The sequence below is a fragment of the Chelonia mydas genome, chromosome 6 (genome assembly GCF_015237465.2).
Source record: "Chelonia mydas isolate rCheMyd1 chromosome 6, rCheMyd1.pri.v2, whole genome shotgun sequence".
NCBI lineage: Eukaryota > Metazoa > Chordata > Testudines > Cheloniidae > Chelonia > Chelonia mydas.
The window spans coordinates 41,727,541-41,742,231 of NC_051246.2; the positions used below are offsets into that span (position 1 = coordinate 41,727,541).

Sequence of the window (14,691 nt, forward strand, 5' to 3'; positions counted from 1 at the left end):
CACCTTTCACTAATGATAGGTTTCAGAGTAGCAGCTGTGTTAGTCTGTATCCGCAAAAAGATAATGAGTACTTGTGGCGCCTTAGAAACTAACAAATTTATTTGAGCATAAGCTTTCGTGAGCTACAGCTCACTTCATCCAATCTGTAGCTCACGAAAGCTTATGCTCAAATAAATTTGTTAGTTTCTAAGGCACCACAAGTACTCCTTATCTTTCACGAAGGGACCAAGGCTTCCCTCAAAAGTGACATTCAATAGGAATGGTGAGACTGTCAGCCTTGAAAGTCAAACCTGAGAGAGTGGGAGAAATAGCTTGCTTGACAACTGACCTGATCTTATGGATCTCTGCCTTCCAGACAAGACATCATCCCCATGACCCTTAGAACAACATGCAAGGCTTAACATTCTTCAGCCTACTTTCCCCATAACAGCAACAAGAATGGAAGATAGAGAAGTGGGGCAGGGGGAAGGGAGGAACACACATCTACTAAATTAAAAATGTCTGGCAACCTCCAAGAGAAGAGAGAGAAATCTAGTACACGGCCTGAGCCTTGCTTTGCATTAGTTCTGTTTTGAGAGGTGCTCCCATACTACAGTGATGGATGCCAGACAAGAACCTCAACAGATGTGTGCCTAAACTGTATTGTCTGTCTAACTTAAGTTTCCACTTCCACAGTTCAACAGGTGTTTTGTCCAAAGAAGAGCTATAGACTCGGGCCCCTAAATTTTATGTTCCTTGTAGCAGGAACCATAATCTTCCTCTGTGTTTTGTACAGCACAGTGCACACTGACGACAGCCCAATAATAAAAAAAGATGCAGTTATACAGAAATGTATTTTTACTGGTAACATGATGCTGATTATTCTATTTCTATCACCCTGGATCAAGAGACACAGCTGAATGAGGACAGACACAGGAATGGATTTAAAGGCAGGCTACAACTTCATTAACTGAACACTGGCTCCATCTGCCCTGGCTCCCAAATCCTCACATACCAGGCACTGAAGTGGGTCCAGGCATTTACAGGGTTCCCACCATATAACCCATCACACAGGGTTTACTATCCCCAGCCTACTAATAAGCTTATTTCTAAAATATTACAACAAAACATTTTTAAGAATGTTGTTTTCTAAACAATTCAGCAAAATCAACATGAATTCGCAAAGTATGTCAGTAACATCAGATCTGCATTTTTCACACAAAAAAGGTACAGCCAAAAAATTTCACCCACCTTTATTCTGGACTCTGAATGGACAGAAGGTGGGGAGCTCTATCAAAAATGTGCAATTACACTTTCTAGTCTTTTCAGTTTCTCATTCATGATTCTCATTTCTTATTAATACAGACAAAACCAAATTGGGTTTTTTATCATTTGGATTTGGGATTAGAGAGCAGATATACTGTAGATAGTGTATTTCTGAACAACAAAGTTTAATGTCAGCATCAGATGATAAAATGTGTGCCACCATAAAATTCACTGGAGTATTAGAATGATAATAAAACTACTCTGCCTGTCACTGTAGATCCAGTATTATAATCACCAAGCTTACACCAATGCATTATACAGTAGGTGCTTAGACACAATAGGTTGCTTACACATATTTCAGTTTCTAGAGGGAACCCAAAGCAAGCCAATCCCTGCCCATGACCTGTAAATACAAGAATGAAATGGTAAATTGTAGTTTACTACAGAATGTTTTTGCCTATATGATACTTACATTTACTAGAGTAAATAATCCTGGTTCAGAGCAAGTTCTAAAACAGCCTTGTAGTGATCACCTGGCCCAGTAAAATGTGTTGTTGTTTTTTTTACTCTCTTTTTCTAAGAATGTTATAAAATAGTGTAAACTACAGAATAATTGGATATATATCTACTATAAATAAATATCCAAAATAAACCTGCCAGTTAAAATGTGCTATGTTTAACTTTTCTAATCAGTTATTTTTTGTAAACTTTTTTAGTGATGTTTGTATACTTTTAGAAAACATGTATTATAACATTTCAAACCCAGCAAGAGGGATGACAAAATGACCCGACAAAATGTCAGCAACGCAAGTCTGTTGACAGGAAAGGTGAGTGCTTATTTTGCTTAACAACAACTGTAAATCCTATCTGGATTGTGCTGCTTTCTAAACCCTTCACATTCCTATAGCTGTTTCACTGACGGCTCTAATGGAATTTTTTAATGTATGCATTTAGAAATTCCATCTTGCTCTTTTGGTGATAATAGGTCAAAAAAGTATTTTAAATGGAAAGGGGTATTTTGCAACTGAAAGGACTTGTTTTTGCTTGAGTTGATCAAGTAATACATGAAGAAATTATGAAGGTTTATAAATTTGGGGTGGACGTTTTTCCCCATAACACAATGACACTTTTAAAGAAAAGAATGAGATGTGGCAGGTTTTCATAACATGAAAACAAAGGAAAACACCATGGGGGCCTGATCTCACAAAAACCATGCTCTGTATGGATAAAAATGTTTTAAAATATAAATCAGATTTTTATTTAAAACTACATATTTTTTTAAAAAATAAAACTGTTATAAGATGTCAAAAATTAAATTGAATTAGAAATTATAAGACCTAAAACTTACAATAATTGATTAAAGTTAGGGCTGTCAATTAATTGCAGTTAACTCACGCGATTAACTCAAAAAATTAATCGCGATTAATCAGATTTATAACAATAGAATACCAATTGAAATTTATTCAATGTTTTTGGATGTTCTTCTGCATTTTCAATATTGATTTAAATTACAACACAGAACACAAAGTGCACTTTATGTTATTATTTTTATTACAAATATATGAATTGTAAAAATGATAAACAAAAGAAACAATATTTTTCAATAAGTCTAATACAAGCACTGTAGTGAAATCTCTTTATCATGAAAGTTGAACTTACAAATGTAGAATTATGTACAAAAAAACTGAATTCAAAAATAAAAATGTAAAACTTTAGACCTACAAGTCCACTCTGTCCTACTTCTTATTCTGCCAATCGCTAAGACAAACAAATTACAAATTTACAATGTCACCTGAAAGTGAGAACAGGCATTCGCATGGCACTTTTGTAGCCGACATTGCAAGGTATTTACATGGCAGATATGCTAAACATTCGTGTGCCCCTTTCATGCTTTGGCCACCATTCCAAAGGACATGTTTCCATGCTGATGGTGCTTGTTAAAAAAAAAATGCGTCAATTAAATTTGTGACTGAACTCCTTGGGGGGAGAATTGTAAGTCCCCTGCTCTGTTTTACCCGCATTCTGCATATATTTCATGTTATAGCAGTCTCGGATGATGACCCAGCACATGTTTGTTTTAAGAACACTTTCACAGCAGATTTGACATCAACGCAAAGAAGGTACAAATGTGAGATTTCTAAAAATAGCTACATAACTTGACCCAAGGTTTAAGAATCTGAAGTGCTGTCCAGAATCTGAGGGGAACAAGGTGTGGAGCATGCTTTTAGAAGTCTTAAAAGAGCAACAATCTGATGCGGAAACTACAAAACCCCTAACCACCAAAAAAGAAAATGAACCTTCTGCTGGTGGCATCTGACTCAGATGATGAAAATAAACATGCTTCAGTCTGCACTGCTTTGGATCGTTATCAAGCAGAACCCGTCATCAGCATGGATGCATGTCCTCTGGAATGGTGGTTGAAGCATGAAGGGAAATATGAATCTTTAGCACATCTGGAACATAAATATCTTGCAATGCCAGCTACAACAGTGCCATGCGAATGCCTATTCTCACTTTCAGGTAACATTGTGAACAAGAAGCAGCCAGCATTATCTCCTGAAAATTTTAACCAACCTTCTTTGTCTGAGTGATTGGCTGACCAAGAAGTAGGACTGAGTGGACTTGCAGTCTCTAAAATTTTACATTGTTTTATTTTTGAATGCAGTTTTTTTGTACATAATTCTACATTTGTAAAGTTCAACTTTCATGATAAAGAGATTACACTACAATACTTGTATGAGATGAATTGAAAATTTGTTTTTTACAGTGCAAATATTTGTAATCAAAAATAAATATAAAGTGAGCACTGTACACTTTGTATTCTGTGTTGTAATTGAAATATATTTGAAAATGTAGTAAACATCCAAAAATATTTAAAATAAATGGTATTCTATTGTTAACAGTGCAATTTATAGCAATTAATTTTTAATCGCTTGACAGCCCTAATTAAAATAATTTTAATAAATAAAAAAACATGCTGCATAAATGAGCATACCTCAATTTTCAGTGAGCAAAAGGGTACTGCTTTTTCAGTTCTTTACAAAATCAGAGAAAACATCCAACTTTGGAGGCCAACTCAAGCTTTATAAACATATCATGGTGTCATGTACTGCAAAGTACCTATATTCTTTTCAGTACCCTGTATTTACAATAGAGTGAATGCAGGTATTTCTGTTTTTTCCCAGATACATGTACTTTCAGTTTCTTTTGTGCAGAAAAACTTTTGCCCTTAATTACTTTCAGTGTACCTAGCAGGTGCAGAAAGGATATTTTCTTCATTTGCGCTAGTTCATTCAAAGTTGAGAAAGCAATTGGAAGTGAGAAAACAAACTTTCCTACTTTTTTTTCTTCCCATCTATGAATACAAGCTAGGTGGGAGAAGATGAGATCTACTAATTCTAAAAACCTGAAGGACACAGGGTCAGAATATCAAACTATTTAGGCACCTAAACCATAGATGGCTAGTGGGATTTTCAAAAGCACCTGATCCGGGCAGGCACCTAACTCCCATTGGTTTTAACTCCTACTGATTTCAATATCTTTGTTTCTGGTCAACATGGGCCAGATTTTCAATCCCTCAATTCCCTAGCTACAAGTTACATTCATTTATTTATTAAACAGAAGTAGTATATCAAAACTTTTAAAAAATAAATATATCTGGCACATTTCAGGTAGTTTTACTTAACTAATAAAAACTATTTTAAAATTTTGGGTTTTTTTACATTTTTAATTGAATTGAGTAAAAAAGAATCTAGTAAAGAACATTTTCTAACCTAATAAAAAATAAGAATCTAAATAAAATGTTTGTTAAGTTATATAAGTGTTTAATGAAATGAGCATAGCTATAGGGTATCCTCCAGGTTAGCAAAAAGAAGTTCCCAAATTTAGTATAAACTGCAAATCCGCATGTTTCAATGCTTATGCCAACCAATTATAATTAACTTTTCGTTAGAAAACAAAAAAGTACAAATACAAAACAAGATCTAAATCAATTCTTTAAATAATTTCCTGCTTGCTGATATAAATTAAAATCCATGATTCAAACTGATTTGATTTTAAAGCAATCCATCCTGTTTATGCCTGTGCTTATCTTTACACAGTGAGTAGTCCCATCAAGGACAAAGTTAAGCATATGTTAATCAATGAAGTCTTTGCAAGACAGGGCATATGTCAAAACAATGTTAAAGAGACACTACCAACCTGACAGGCCCAAGAATTAACTTACTTCCTTCTAAAGAGCGAAAGAAAATTGTAAAAGGACACTACCAAGTTAAAATTTGTACTTTTAAGTAGACTGTTTTCCTTACCTTTCGTTACTTAAATGATGGATAAAGCAGATTTTAAACATTTCCTTTCCACCATATAGGTAGTTTGTTTATGGAACTCTGCTTAACCTTCTTAAATTGAACCCGGTATCTTTCATTCATTCTAACACACATGGACAAGGGCCCTAATTCATGAAAGCACTGAACAACGTGCTCAACTCTATCCCTGTTCAGGAAAACCCATAAGTACATTTTATAGACCTACTTAAGGGCTTCCTTGAATAGGGATGAACTTAAGTATGTGCTTAACTTTAAGCACACAAGTAGTCCCAGTTACTAAACAGTCTTTTTTTAAATATATTGGCTTTAACAAGACTTACCACTTTCTTAAAGGTCTCAAAGTAGCAGCCGCGTTAGTCTGTATTCGCAAAAAGAAAAGGAGTACTTGTGGCACCTTAGAGACTAACAAATGAATTTGAGCATAAGCTTTTGTGAGCTACAGCTCACTTCATTGGATGCTTATGCTCAAATACATTTGTTAGTCTCTAAGGTGCCACAAGTACTCCTTTTCTTTTCACTTTCTTAAGGTTAACCGTGTACTTAAGTGATTGCAGGACAGAAGCTTAAGAGTCTGCCAAGGAATATAACCTACATGGAAACGGATTGTGGGCCCAACTTGTCCCTGCCTGACTATTCAAAAGGTCAGAATTGACTGTAAGCTGTTCAGGGGAGGGACCATTACTTCCTGTATGTTTGTACCGTGCTTAGAAGAATGGGACCTGCTACTAACAGGGCCTTTAGGCATTACTACAATACAAACAGAGCAAATAATAAAAGAATTCCTTCCCCAGCAGCACAGTGCAGGAGGGAAGGTAACTTTTCCTTATATTTCATCCCATTTTGACTGTTTTCAAGGTTCATCTCACCCTGTTTCTAATCAGTTTCATTGTTTGATTCTCTACATTAGGCAGAAGATTGCAATGTTGCAGACACTGCAGAGGAACGTTATTTCTTCAAAAATAAACGGTTTCCAATGAAAATTAAACAAAATAAAAAATTATGGAAACATGATGTTAGGCTTTGGAAAAGTTTGTTTTATGAAAAGCTAGAATTATAACCTAACTGGACCTAAAAGCATCCCCTCTCCTGGGAAGTGACTTAGCTCCCAGAAATGGGAGCTAAAAACATAAAAATCAATGAACTCTCCCTCTGGTCGGCACTCTGCCAACATGAAACCTTGGGCATTGTGCTTCTCCATGACTGGGGCCAGTCTGATGATTTACCACTCCCCAACCTGCCAAAAGGAGAAATCAGCATGAGCAGTGCTGCTGGATAAAGGGGACATCTGGCAGAGAGCTAATTCCTCCGTTTCCACCAAAGAGAGACATGGCTCACCCTGGAGCTGCAGCACTTACAGTGCACTACACCCCCACTTGTTTAGCTTGCAACTTACAGCCCTGGACAACAATGCATTTGCACCGGTGTAACGGATTGAAGAATTCCCCCCCACACATTCGAAAAGGATAATGCTCTCTTTTGTGGCAGCCCAACAGAGCTCAAAGTTAGCTGCAATTCCTAGACACTGTAAGAAGTAATGCACTTCAAACACAGATCCAGTTCTTTGAAGGCACAGGATTCTTTCTTACTGCAAATAGTACAAACACTGGTTCTGCAGAGCAGTGAGACACTCAGGGGGTCTCTGTGAAACAGGGCTCAAACTAAGATATCTCAAACACAATTCGCCATGACTAGAAAACATGATTCCATGACCTCACAATGGTAAGCCACGTAGTTTAAGCTTTTCTGCTCCTTTTACAGTACCTAGTGTTCAAGGCCTATCCTCACACAGAGAACAGCAGCAAATTGCAAATTCTTTTCAGTAACTACATATACCTAGTACTTTGAACCATTTTATATTTAGGCAATGAACGTTTTAGAGATCTCTAAAGCATAAGCTTATAGGACATGTGTATAATGCAGTGCAGGAAAGACTCAGGGTCTGTGCGAAATAGGGCTTAAACTAAAATGTCTGGCCGAGCTACAACACCCAGCAAGGGTAGGGGCATCTAAACATGTAACCGCTGGGGAATAGAGTTGCCACCTGTGAGATACATAAAACCAGGACATCTGGGATGATCGTAATCCCATACAAGTGGACAGCTGGTAGTGTGCACTGAGCACCCTTACAGATTTCCCAGGACAGCTACCTCAAAAACAGGACAATCCTTGGAAAACCTGGGCAGTGGTATCCCTATTGGGAACACAGCAGCGGGTTGTCCAAGAAGTTCAACCACTCTGAAAATTTCAGTTACAAATGTAAGATCATATGACTCTTTTGTGCATGCCCAACATTAACATTGGATTTTTAGCCTTGTGTCACTTTGATCCAGATTCTGTGTGTAAATTTGTCATCCTTCCAGGGACAGCAGAACCAGAGCGGTGGAGGTGAGAACAGGACCCAGAGGGCCAGAGTGGCCACCATGGGGGCCCAGTATTGGACTGGGGAGAAGGTAGGAACCCCTGGATCCTCCGTCCCAGCTTGGAGCCAGCTCCCTGCCAAATCTCAGTAGCTCCCCTCATTCACCCTCCATCCCCCCCATTCAAAGGGGCTCCCACCTGCCCCACACACTCCCACATTCTTCCCATTGGTTTTGATAGGAGTCACTCATATGCAATGAATGGAGGGTTGGGTCTGTAGATTAGAGACTCATTAACATTAAACAACATGAAAATTAGACAGACCAAGTACTACTTAGTACCAGTAGCTTCCCACAGAAAATCACTGTGAAATAAGTTACATACATGCTGTTTCTATATCATATATAACACAGGCTAAGTACATTCTCTGTCCCTCTGGAGCCCTGTTATCATGCGGGGAGGGCTTCCTCTCTTGCCTTCAGCAGTGATTTGAGAACATTTTTATCCATTTCTTTTATCCTTTGAGTTACAGATTAATTTAAACATCTTGAGAGAAACAGCAGAGATGAAGGGATTGACAGAAGGCCTGGAAACGGTAATGAAGAAAGCCAAGTAACTGACATAGGAGAGAGCTTGCTGAAAACAGAGAAGCAAAAATGAGACAAAAGACAGAAGGTGGATGTGTGAGAAAAGGTTTCCAAGGCAGAAACAATAAGCCGTGTACAATATATACACAATAAAGGTCTCTAGTATGTTGTTCCAAGTGCTCTGTGTTCATATTTTGTGATACAAACAAGACCCTTTTACAATAGGTTCCATTTCTAAGTTAGATACATTATGGGTATGTGAAACCCCATACATTTAAAACTTTTTTTCTGTTTTTTATACATTTCATTCCTGCTATAACAGTCAAATGAACACATTGTCTTTTTAATTTAGAATGTTTTACAATGTATGAATAAACTCATGTAAATTGTCATCTCCTTCCCCACCTCCCACCCCAACTACTTCACTCATTTATTCTGTGTAAATCATATCATTCTCAGATGGCAAATTAAAGTTGACAAGAGTTCTCAGCTTTGACTTGAATTCATCTCACTTTTCTCACCAGTCCAAGAAAGTGAGAGGGAAACAGACATGTTACCCACCACCACCACCTTTATTTTCTTCAAAGCAAGAAATTAAACAGAGAACACATTCAGGATTAGTGAGCAGAGAAGAGAGTGTGCCTCTGCAATCAACACTGTAATTAACTAACTGAATCAAGGAAGAAAAACACCAATAGCACGATAGAAAGCAGTTCACTCTCCTCTGTGAAAACAATGAGGAGTTCTTGTGGCACATTAGAGACTAACAAATTTATTTGGGCATATGCTTTCGTGGGCTAAAACCCACTTCATCAGATGCACGGAGTAGAAAATAAAGGTAGGTATAAATACACAGCATGTGAAAAGATGGGAGTTGCCTTGAGTTTTGGTTTCTCCCAGATGGCCCCGCTGGTTGGTAATTATTTCAGTTGATACAAATCAGATTTCCTTCACGGGACTGAGATGGGGCAGGGCAAGAAGGCAAAGGAATCTTATCTTTGTGGCTCCTTTTAGTCTCATAATGGATATATGAAACATACTAAATGGCTGTTGACTAAGAGAAGATTTTACCAAATGATTACACTCTTCCTTTATTTTATCTTCCCTCAGATTTGCTCCTTTACCTCCTGTGATCCCAATTGGCACCCATACTATAGTATCCCATAGGTTTACAGGGCCTCAACAATCTAAACTTGCCACATCACCAGTGAAACTAATCCCATTAGCCCCTATAATTACTATTGGCACTAACTGCAGCTGTGAGCCAAATTGATCACACAGGGGTGCCCACAATAACATTGTCACTGCCAGCCACACGCAGCTTAAAAAAAAACAAATAGTTTTAGCAAGGAAGTTTCTTTGAAGAGCAACTTAGTATGGCAAGGACAAAACACAACAGCTACACTTTGTAGTTTTCTTGAACATATTTCTATTAAATGAAACAAAAATAAACAAACACTCTACCAAAAACCTGAAAGCTCTAGCACCACTAAGTAAAGCAAGAGTCTATTTTGGGGAATTGGGTTGATAAGGTGATATAGATTCTTGCACATTTATGTTACTGGTGTGAATCCAGTACCAGGGTAACATTTTTCAAAAGTGTCTGCATGACTTGGAAGCCTAATTCCCACTGACATTCACTATTAAAGTTATCCTGATGATACCCTGACTCCAACCCAGCCTCATCTGAAAACAATCTCCCACCTGCTGTCCTCTTCCACATTATGGGTATGGTTGGGAGTTGGGCTCCTAATTGCCCTTTCTGCCTTTGACAATTTCTCCCCTAAGTCACTGAGGCACTTTTGAAAATCTCCTCCTAGGTCAGTGAGCAAGAGTAGTAACCAGCTCACATTTGTTCAGTTGCCTCGAGTCCATTGAGACAGCAACTAGCTCTCTTGTGGGCAGTTTTAATGGACTCCAAAAAATGGAATAGACCTGGGAATGAACTCTTTTAAACCCAAAGAGGGTCCCTCAAGGCCAAGGTTAAAGCATTTCATTTAAGTGGTATAGGGAAGCAAGCACTGCTCCTGTCTACACTGCACTTACTCAGTGGCAGAAAAAAGTATTTTACCCATCAGAGCTGTCATCACAGCAATTTTCATATGGTGTTAGTTTTTGTGAAAGGTAACTTTTAAAGAGTCCAGTCCTGCAGAAATGGGCTAGGCCTCCAGAGTGCTCACTGGTGAAAGAAAGCAATAGGCACTGTATTGCCCGTTTCCAGTATTTTTTTTTACTTTTTGCTGCTATTAATCAGACATTATTCTACTTAAAAATGACATTCATAATTACCATTTGGATAATGTTAGGCTCATTATTCAATATGACAGACTGTACTGTAATCTTCCATACTAAGGGTTACAGTATGTGCTTGCTGTGCTATTGTCTCTTGCAGATTTGTCACTGAATTAGACTCAAAACAATAGTCAGACAAATCATATAAGATAGTTTCTTTTAAGGACCAGCCATAAAACTATACATCTGAAAGGAAATGCCCCCTGGGAGCTAGTGTGTTCAAAAGAGTTTTACTGCACTTCACAACCTCTTCTACAACACCAACAAAAGCGTACAGGTGGATGGGAGCACAGACAAAAAAAAGGAACAGACTCTGCTGAATTTGTTATTGTCTGACACTCTTAGAACAGCAGGTAATAATAATAATAGTTGAAGCCTGTTATAAAGTACATCCTACATTTCAAATGCTTTTGTATCAAGACAACCTAGCAGCAGCAGCTAAGCGCTTCAGCTAAGGTCTAGCCAAAGTCTTCATGTTGTATACCTATATTAATGTTTAGAATCTGTACAAAAACATATTATAAGTATTATTACAGTGTGCATTTCACAATGCACTAAACACACAGTATGGAGTCTATACATTTAATATCAACGGGCTAGATCATCCCCTTCCATGTTAAAATCTTTGGAGAGGAAATGTGAACAAGGATTTTATTTTTTTTTTTTTAAACACTCCTTACGTCCGGAAGGAGATGAATAATAGGGGTTTTAATACAAGTATACAAAATAATGAAAGCTAAAGAGAAGGCAGATAGGGCCTATTCTTATAAAACAAGGGGACATTTGCTGAAATTCAATGGTGAAAAAAATCAAAACAGATAAAGAAATACTTTTTCCATACAACTAGCATGTGGGATTCATTGCAGCAAGATCAGTCTATCTCAGGTACTTATATGGCTCCAGTTATTGTAATATAGGAGCACCTCACAACCTTTAATACATTTATCCTCACAACCACAGCTTGGCAAATAATTGATTTTTTCAGTACAGCTAACAAACCAAAAGGTCAGCAAAAAATATTTGGAACTCGTCAGCAAGCTAGAAGAGTCCATTTCAGGCAGCTTCAGAAAAGCGGGGTAGGGTCAATCCCCCTGTATAACGTTTAGTCCATTGGTTATGGCACTTTCCTGGGTTGTGAGACACCCAGTTTTGAATTTCCATTTTTGAGTAGGGACTTGAACTCATATCTCGCCGCTCCCAAATGAGCATCCTAAACACCAGCTATACATTATTCTGGGGTGAGATGGCTCAGCTCAATCTCTCCAGCTAAAGCTGTTCCACTTTGAATAAATACTTGAATATTCACTGGCCAAAAAGAAAGAGTGAGGAGCAAGATAACTCCCTGCCCAGGGGACCATCCTTCCTCTCTATAGATATAGAGGCCAAGAGCTCTACACAAGTCTAAAAAAGATTCAACATTCATAAGGATAACAAGAGGATCAGGTTATAACAGTATATTATTTCAAAGACTGGAGTTTAGAAAAGGACATAAATCCTCATGTTTTAGGGCATAAGTCTGGTTCTAGTTACTAGGGGTTTAAGAGGAAGCTTTCTATAACTATCTATTACAGAGTATCTTGCATTTTCTTCTGAAGCAGCTAGTATCAGAAGTGTTGGTGACAGGATACTGGAGGAAGGGGACTGCTGCTCTGATCCAGGATGGAAACTCCTAAATTGCTTTCAGCAATGATTCCACATCATCCCATCAGGGTGGAGCAAGAGGGCAGGATTAGTCCCATGCAAGAAAGATCTCAGGGCCTGGCCCCAAACCTGATGGATTCTAGAAGTGCTATAGGGAGCCAGAGCCATCCACATATAGGCTGTGTCTCTCCACACCAGCTCAGGACATCAGTGACCCAGCCTCACAGATAACATGGCTCTAGTAAGGTTTCGCTACCAGGGACTCACCCTCACTGCAATGGCCCCCCCTTCTTCTGCAAGAAACCTAGAACTGCAGTACTTTTTCCAAGGAGTCTATGTGAGAACAAAGAGAAGGCAGGATATGTGGAATAGCTCAGTGGTTTGAGCATCAGCCTACTAAATCAAGGGTTGCGAGTTCAATTCTTGAGGGGGCCATTTAGCGATCTAGGGCAAAATTGGGGATTGGCCGTGCTTTAAAGCAGGAGGTTGAACTAGATGACCTCCTGAGGTCCCTTCCGACCCTGATATACTATGATACTATGTGCCCCCCACACACCACTCTCCTTATTGCAACCACATGGGCCCCGGACACAGAGAGACTCTGCATCATCCAAGTGGAAAGCCATAGAGAAAGGGTAGCTGAACCACCTTCCACACAGAAGCAAAGAGATTCATGCATGAATGACACCTTCCCTATTTGGGCTCGGAGTGGGGGAGGGGGAGGGGGAAGCAAGTGGATATTCTGGGCCAACAGTTGCCCACCATCTCCCTTCTGTCTGATCTTTTTTCCCCTACCCCTTTTCTCTTGCCAGCAGGAAAACAAATGGTCAGATAAAACCTCTTTCTAGAAAGAAAAAAAAGAAAAAAGTTACCCACATATAGCCCTTTTTCTTCTCACTCCATTTAGCTGCTTCTCCGCCACAAGCTGGGGTTGAGTTAAAAAAAAATCAACATGGAGGACCAAGCTTTTACAGAGAAGGCACCTCCCACAGGCAGAGTTATCCCAATTAGAAGTAACTGGGACTCTATTTAGACACAGCTGTGCCCCCACTTGTAACAGTTTGGGTTGCTCCTAAACTACAGAGGAGCTGGAGAAACTCAGACTGCTGCCTTTCTATTAGCTGAAGCCAGTGCAGGGGGAAGAGGTTAGAGCTTCCATTTTGCTGGTGGTTTTATAAGAAAAAATCCCTTCCCCCCACCCCATCTTGTTCTCTCCTTATCCTCCCTTCCCAGTTTGTGTGTTGTGTCTTTTGGAGGCTCATTTTCCTGTTTATTATGTGCACCTTTCTCATACTTCTATCAAAGGAATGGGACATTCAAAAAAGCCACACACCATTTTAATAAGAACTTGATTCTGATGTACAGAGCTGCTGTGGGAGTCAAGGAGCGTAGACAAGAATTTAACTGGCTCTGTCTGAGCCTAGGGGAGCACCTAGCAACGGAAGACTCCCCATTCTGATACAGCCACCCAGCACAAGAGAAGGGGGAAAAGAGAAGAAGCTGAGAAATAGAAACCTATTATAGCTCCCTGATTCACTGCCCCAGCCAAGGTTAGAGCAGCCTGGGATCTGCTCCAAATTGTACTTTGGGGGCCATACACCAGCTGAGGATAGGGAGAGCTGAGCAGCTCCTATGCCATCAGCTCCTGGCTTATCCTTTAGGGGATGTGGCTTTGGGAATGATGACATGGCCAGAGTCTTGCTGCACTTTTGTGGGCCCCAGCCCCGCTCTAAGTTTCATAGGGATCCAAACAGTCTCCAGTCCCTGTCAGATGATCAAGGTAAAGCCACCCTTTCTTACTACTCCCTCTCAGCTGTGCCAGATACACAAACAGCACAAGTAAGGATCTGGGCCTCACATTCTACATTTGTATTTTTCCTTTTTGTAGTTTCTGCAAATTCAGCGATAGGCTGTGGTCCTTAACAGTATCTTCATAACCAGAAATAGCTCTTAACAGAAACCAAGTTTGTATTAATAACCTTATTTTGCCCATGCATAAAATGTGGTTCTACTCTGAAAAGTTATACTGTAAATACACTCTTACTCAGAGTGGACAGCATATTCATTGTCTTCAGAGTCATATTTCCCTACTAAGTGAAAAAAATACATTATTTTTTTTACTTGTCACAAAGCCTTGACAGTTCTTGGAGGAGGAGGTGGATTCTATTATAGCTTACATATCATCAGCAGAATTGTTAAGCAAGGTCCAATTAGAGGACCAAAATCTACTTTCATTTCTGTAG

The 14,691-nt window shown here is 39.0% G+C and overlaps 1 long non-coding RNA gene across 2 annotated transcripts in view; it reads right to left on the reverse strand.

Moving 5' to 3' along the window:
* Positions 1-13,657, reverse strand: part of LOC122466369 — a 140,427-nt gene extending 126,770 nt beyond the window's left edge. Inside the window, exon 1 of one of the 2 annotated variants that reach the window (XR_006291797.1) lies at positions 13,325-13,652. This is a non-coding gene — a long non-coding RNA (uncharacterized LOC122466369). Of the gene's footprint in view, positions 1-13,324 lie in introns of both variants that reach the window. The other variant, XR_006291798.1, reaches the window with a different exon arrangement.
* Between the last annotated feature and the right edge of the window lie 1,034 nt (positions 13,658-14,691).